This window comes from Erinaceus europaeus, chromosome 4 (genome assembly GCF_950295315.1).
Source record: "Erinaceus europaeus chromosome 4, mEriEur2.1, whole genome shotgun sequence".
Lineage (NCBI taxonomy): Eukaryota > Metazoa > Chordata > Mammalia > Eulipotyphla > Erinaceidae > Erinaceus > Erinaceus europaeus.
Window position 1 is genome coordinate 148,112,370 of NC_080165.1, and position 6,000 is coordinate 148,118,369.

Consider the following 6,000-nt stretch of genomic DNA (forward strand, 5'->3'; position numbering starts at 1 on the left):
GTAAGACTTAGCTATGACACAAATGAAAGAGATGTTGGCAAGCAAGCCTGGTCAGTCAGAAAACTAATGCATAAGTCTTTCTCCCAGGGCAAACACCTCATTAAAACAGAGAATATACTATGCAGAAATGAATTTCCCAGTGTTGGGAGTGCCCCGAGCTCTGGTTCCCTTGCTATTAGACTCATTCTGTTAAACTGCTGTATATGAAATGTAAATTTCTATCAACAAGCCCTCCAGCTGACATGCTTAGGAGAGTGCAAAAACAGCAACTAGAATTTGATAAACAATGAGAATTTTTCTATGACACACCATTACTAGTTATTAATATGTGTAAGTGAATTACGTCTGTACATGTATGAGTTAAAGGAAAAAAAATAGGAAAGATAAAGTCAATATATCTTAGTCTATAAATTTATATAAAACATGTGAGGCTAAAGGAAGAGAGGCTAGTCAGCGTTGGACCTGGCTGAAAGCACATTTTTCTAAGCACTAGCAGCCAAGTTCCAGCAAGCAGCCCCCACATGCTGGGAGGGAGGGGTCTTCATGAGGGGTGAAGCAGAGCTACAGGTCTTTTGGTTTCTCACTCTGTAACTTCTGCCTTCTCCTCTCAATTTCTCTCTGTTTTATGTAAAAAAAAATTAATTAATTTTCAAAGTCTGTTTAAAAAATTTAAACATTTTAACAATGTTTTAAAAAGTGAAATTAAAAAAATACAGTCTACAACAAGCTCTTATGTAATTAAAGAACTTTCAGCAATTATTCCTGTCCATGTCTTTTCTCTTGTTATTTTTTTTTCTGTTTGTTTTTTTTTATTGCCACCAGGATTATTACTAGAGCTCAGTGCCAGTACTATACATTCATTGCTCCCAGATACCATCCCCCCCTTATTTTTTTGTTTCTATTTTGTTTTATGTGACAAAAGAAAACTGAGAGGGGAGTGGGTGTTATACAGGGAGAGAGAAAGACAGACACCTGCAGATCTACTTCACCACTAATAAAATGCCCTTCCTGCAGGTGGGGAGTGGGGTTTCTAACAGGCTCCTTGTGCCTGTTAAATTGTGTACTTACCCAGGAACAGCACCACCCAGCCCCTATCTTTTTCCTTGTTACAGAACTTTAGAGCCCTATCTGATGGTTCATACTTGCTACTGACTCATGCTTCGTTTTCCAGCAGAGCATCAGCAAAGTGTTTTTGTTTAGAACTCTCTTAGAACCCTTCTGCCTAAGAAGGGTGTGCTAAGCATTCTGGTTTTGAGAAGCAAATGGTTTCTGTTGTCAGTTTGGCACAACATACTGCCAGCCTATGTAAAGTCATGTAAGTTCATCTGTGACTAGACAGCTGGATGGCATCAGCCTACATTACCTGAACTTGGTTCAAGATGAATAGACTTTTTAAAATAAAGGCACTAAACTATAAAGGGGTTTTAAACAAATTGATAGTTCAATTCCTACAAATAAAGGAATTCACAACAAAGCTTCATAACCATAATTCTTAAGATAAAGATTATAGTTCAGTTGTTTTATTGCCAGAGCACTGCAAGGATCTAGATTATAGTAGTACAGGGAGGATTGAACCTGGGACTTTGGAGTCTCAAGCATGAGAGTCTCTTTTGCATAATTATGTTATCTCCCATACCCCAAAAATATTTTAAAACACTCATAAGATGGCCAAGGAAATAGCTTAAACTTTCATGCCTAAGACATCAGAGGTCAGAGGTTCAATCCTGGTAACAATTTATACCAGAGTTGAAATTACTATGTGGGGTTCTCGGACATTGTTGAGGTCATCTGCCCAGGAAGTTCAGGATGGAATCATAGTTGCATCTGGAGCTTGGTGGCTAAAGCTGCTGTGCTTCTGTTGATGTTTCAGTTATAGTTTATTGACATTTTATCAAACATAGATAGTTAGTTGTCCATATTTGTTGTTTATGGGGAGAGTCTGTTCTGTTCACTGTTACTCTCTAGCCATGCCTCCTGGAAGTCCAGAATAAAGTTCACATAACTTATGTAAGCATGTGTTTGAAGAAAGATTTGAAAAACAGCAAATCTATTTTAGAATTTTACTGAAGGTTTTTTTTTCTTAAGCTGTAGGTGTAGAACACCTAGAGACATGGGTGTCCGATGGTATAAATAACAGCTCACTTGTTATAGGGAAATCCGGATTTCATAAGGAGTATAATATGTCTTTTATATATAATGCTTAATAAAAGATATTTTTAATGACAGTATATTTTAGGTGATTTATCTACATCAGTCTTTCAACTATTTTATTTATTCATTAATAAGAAAGGAAGAGAGAGGGAAAGAACCAGACATCACTCTGGTACATGTCCTACCAAGAATTAAACTCAAGATCTCATGTTTGAGAGTCCAGTGCTTTATCTACTGCACCCCCTCCTGAATCACACAACATCTCTTTGTTTAAACAAAGCAGTAACTTATTCAATGTTATTATCCATGCATTTTATACAGTTAAATAGATGCTGAAAGTAATAACCTACCAAAAGACACAGTTAGTTGAGGAGTAGACTTCAAAAAGAAATGTAGCCACATCTAACTCCTTCAACAGAAGGAAAGAGCAAAAAATTTCTCTAAACAAGTTTCAGTGTGTGCAAACAAACAGGAGGGGCTGAGTGGTGGCGCACCTGGTTAAGCACACATGTCACAGCGCACAAGGACACAGGTTCAAGTCCCTAGTCCCCATCTGCAGGGAGAAGCTTTGCAAGTGGTGAGGCAGGCCTGCAGGGGTCTTTCTTCCTATCACCCCCTTCCCTCTTAATTTCTGGCTATCTCTATTCAATAAAGACAGATTAAAAAATTAAAAAGGGAAAAACATGGGGGGGAAGGGACAAACATTAATAAAATAAAATATGTAAAACAACTTCCTATATAAATTTAATCTATTCTCTTTTAGAAATCTAACTTCATAGTTTATGAACCTTATATTGAAAAAAAAAATAAAAACCTCATTTTTAGCTAACAACAGATAATACATTATTTTTCATGGTTATATGTATTTTTTTCTTTTTTTAACTTTATTTATTATTGGATGGAAACAGAGAGAAATTGAGGGGAAGGGAAGATAGAGATAGAGAGAGACAGAGAGACATCTGCTGCCCTGCCTCACCACTCGTGAAGCTTTCCCCCTGCAGGTGGGGACCAGAGGCTTGAGCCTGGGTCCTTCCTTGGCATCTAAAACAAACCCTTTCAACTCTCCCTTCTCTGCACTTTCTAAAACTTTCTCTCCATTCTGTTCAATTTTCTTTTCTTCTTTTTTTTTTTTTTTTCCTCCTCCAGGGTTATTGCTGGGCTCGGTGCCTGCACCATGAATCCACCGCTCCTGGAGGCCATTTTTTCCCCCTTTTGTTGCCCTTGTTGTAGCTTCGTTGTGGTTATTATTATTGCCCTTGTTGACGCAATTTGTTGTTGGATAGGACAGAGAGAAATGGAGAGAGGAGGGGAAGACAGGGAAGGGGAGAGAAAGATAGACACCTGCAGACCTGATTCGCCTGTGAAGCGACTCCCCTGCAGGTGGGGAGCCGGGGGCTCGAACCGGGATCCTTACGCCAGTCCCTGCGCTTTGCCTTTTCTTCATTTTTAAAGATCTACTCATACTTCACTTCTTACAGCCTGTCATCCATTTACAACTGATCTCTTCTGTTCCAATTATGCCTATCTTAAATAATGTTCTCTAAGCAATCTAATTAGTGAAGGGTGGATAGTATAATAGTTAAGCAAACAGACTCTCATGCCTGAGGTTCCAAAGTCCCAGGTTCAAGCCCCGACACCGCCATAAGCCAGAATTGAACAGTGCTGTGGTAAAAAATAAAATAAAAATAAACAGCCTCATTAGAAAACAAATGTGTTCATGTAACCGTCACTGTTTAAAAGTCACTTCTTTTTTTTTGAGTTTCAGTGTGAAAGTCAGGCACTCGGTATAAAGTTCTCTTTTTTCTCACAACATTCACCTTGTCTATCCTTGCTACTATCATCTCACTGACTCGTTATAATAACCACAGATGGACAGAGTCTTTATTTTTATCATTATGGTTGCTTCACCACTCTGGACCAATTTTTTCAGATAGAAAGAGAAAGCCGACAGAGAGAGGAAGAATACTACTGACACTTGCCCAAGTGTGGTGTGTCACAGGCTTTAAACCTAGTTCTCACATGCAGCAGAGCAGCTATGCTCCCAGGTAAGGTACTTTTGTTGGCCCAGAAAGACATGAATTCTTTTGTATTAATTCCATTGACAGATGGAGTCTAGTTGTTACTGCTATCACTGTACTGTCGTTACTGAATTTCACTAGCAGAATAATGGAGTAGTGCTGTTGGTTAGCTAATGTCTAAATGCATTATTTCATAATGACTCTTTAAAGTAAGCCTAGTCCCATTCTATACATAAGGGCATTAAGACTCAAAAGACGACAGAAGTGACTAGGATTCAAACACAAATATAAGGTCTAAAAAGTTCTTCCACTCTGTTTTCACCCTTGTGCATAATGCTGATTTCTAGAACTCAGCTGATAATTGAGAGGATGCTGGAAGTCTTATGCAAGACTTGTGTCAAATGCACATGCTCTACTAGAGTCGTAGTCCTGGCCCACTCCAACCCTAACCTGTGAGAGGTTCTGGTGGAACAAATGAGAAGTCCTTGTCAAAATCTGCCCTCAATGTTTCCTCATGGACATGCAAGCGGTTGTTATGGTCTGCTTTGTTTTCTACACATCCGTAGCAAGTGGCCTAATCAAAATGTGTATCCACTTAAGCATATAATGACATTTACCCTTGAAGCAGGATAGTAAAGTAGTCAAAAGAGTGAATTGGTATTTCCAGCAATGAAAAGAGAAAACCATTGTGCTGGTGTGTGTGTGTGTGTGTGTGTGTGTGTGTGTGTGTGTGTGTGTGTGTGTGTGTGTGTGTTTCTCTTGATGTTTTGTCCTATTGCTCTGGGAGTGAAAACCAAGGTCACTCTCTTTTCCAGGGACTGGGAGAAAGATATCCAGAAAGAAATGTAAAAAAACTGAAGGTGGACATTTTATTTTATTTTTTTTCTCCTCATGAGGCTTCCCAGAATTCCTAAAAACTATAAATAGTTGAGAAAGGACTACCCAATTACATTTCTCTCCTACAGGGGAGAATAGATTCACTTTACTGATTCCTTTTCCGTTTATTCTCCCTGCATTCTCTAACGCACCAATAAACACATATCACTCATAATCAGCCTAGTTATATTATGTTGCATTGTTGGTGAGAACAACCAAAGCTGGGGAACCAATGAAAGTCTCTGAACTGTGTAACACCAGGGCCAGGGAAAGCTTAATGGGGTCCACAAGGCGGTGACTTGAGACCTGATTCTCTCACAATGGGATTGGTGTGTGCAGAGACTCTACTGACTGTTTCCTCTCCAAATAGCAAACAATTGAGTCCTGATTTCTCTTACCTTCCTCCACATTCACAGATTTTTCCAGAATATGACTGGGCTTGACACAGCCCTCTCTACTTGTGAGCATGCCCCCAAATGGTTGGGTTTCAACTTTTTGCTTTTCACATTGATCTCCCCCTTAAATGTGTTCCAAGTTCCTGTCTTTGTCTTTTTCTCTCTGGAAGCTAGTTCTAAATCTTTTCAAAACACCTGACAGACTGTCGAAAATTGGGATTCTGTTTTGTTTTTTTTTTAATATTTGTTTTCCCTTTTGTTGCCCTTGTTATTTAACATGGTTGTTGTTAATAATGTCGTCGTTGTTGGATAGGCCAGAGAGAAATGGAGAGAGGAGGAGAAGACAGAGAGGGGGAGAGACACCTGCTTTCACCTGCTTCACCACCTGTGAAGCGACTCCCCTGCAGGTGGGTGGCCAGGGGATTGAACCGGGATCCTCATGCCCGTCCTTGGTCCTTGAGCTTTGCGCACGTGCGTTTAACCTGCTGTGCCACCTCCTGACTCCGGAAAATTGGGATCTTTGCCCTGTTGTTTGTGTTTGGCTGGCAGCTTGGGAGTCT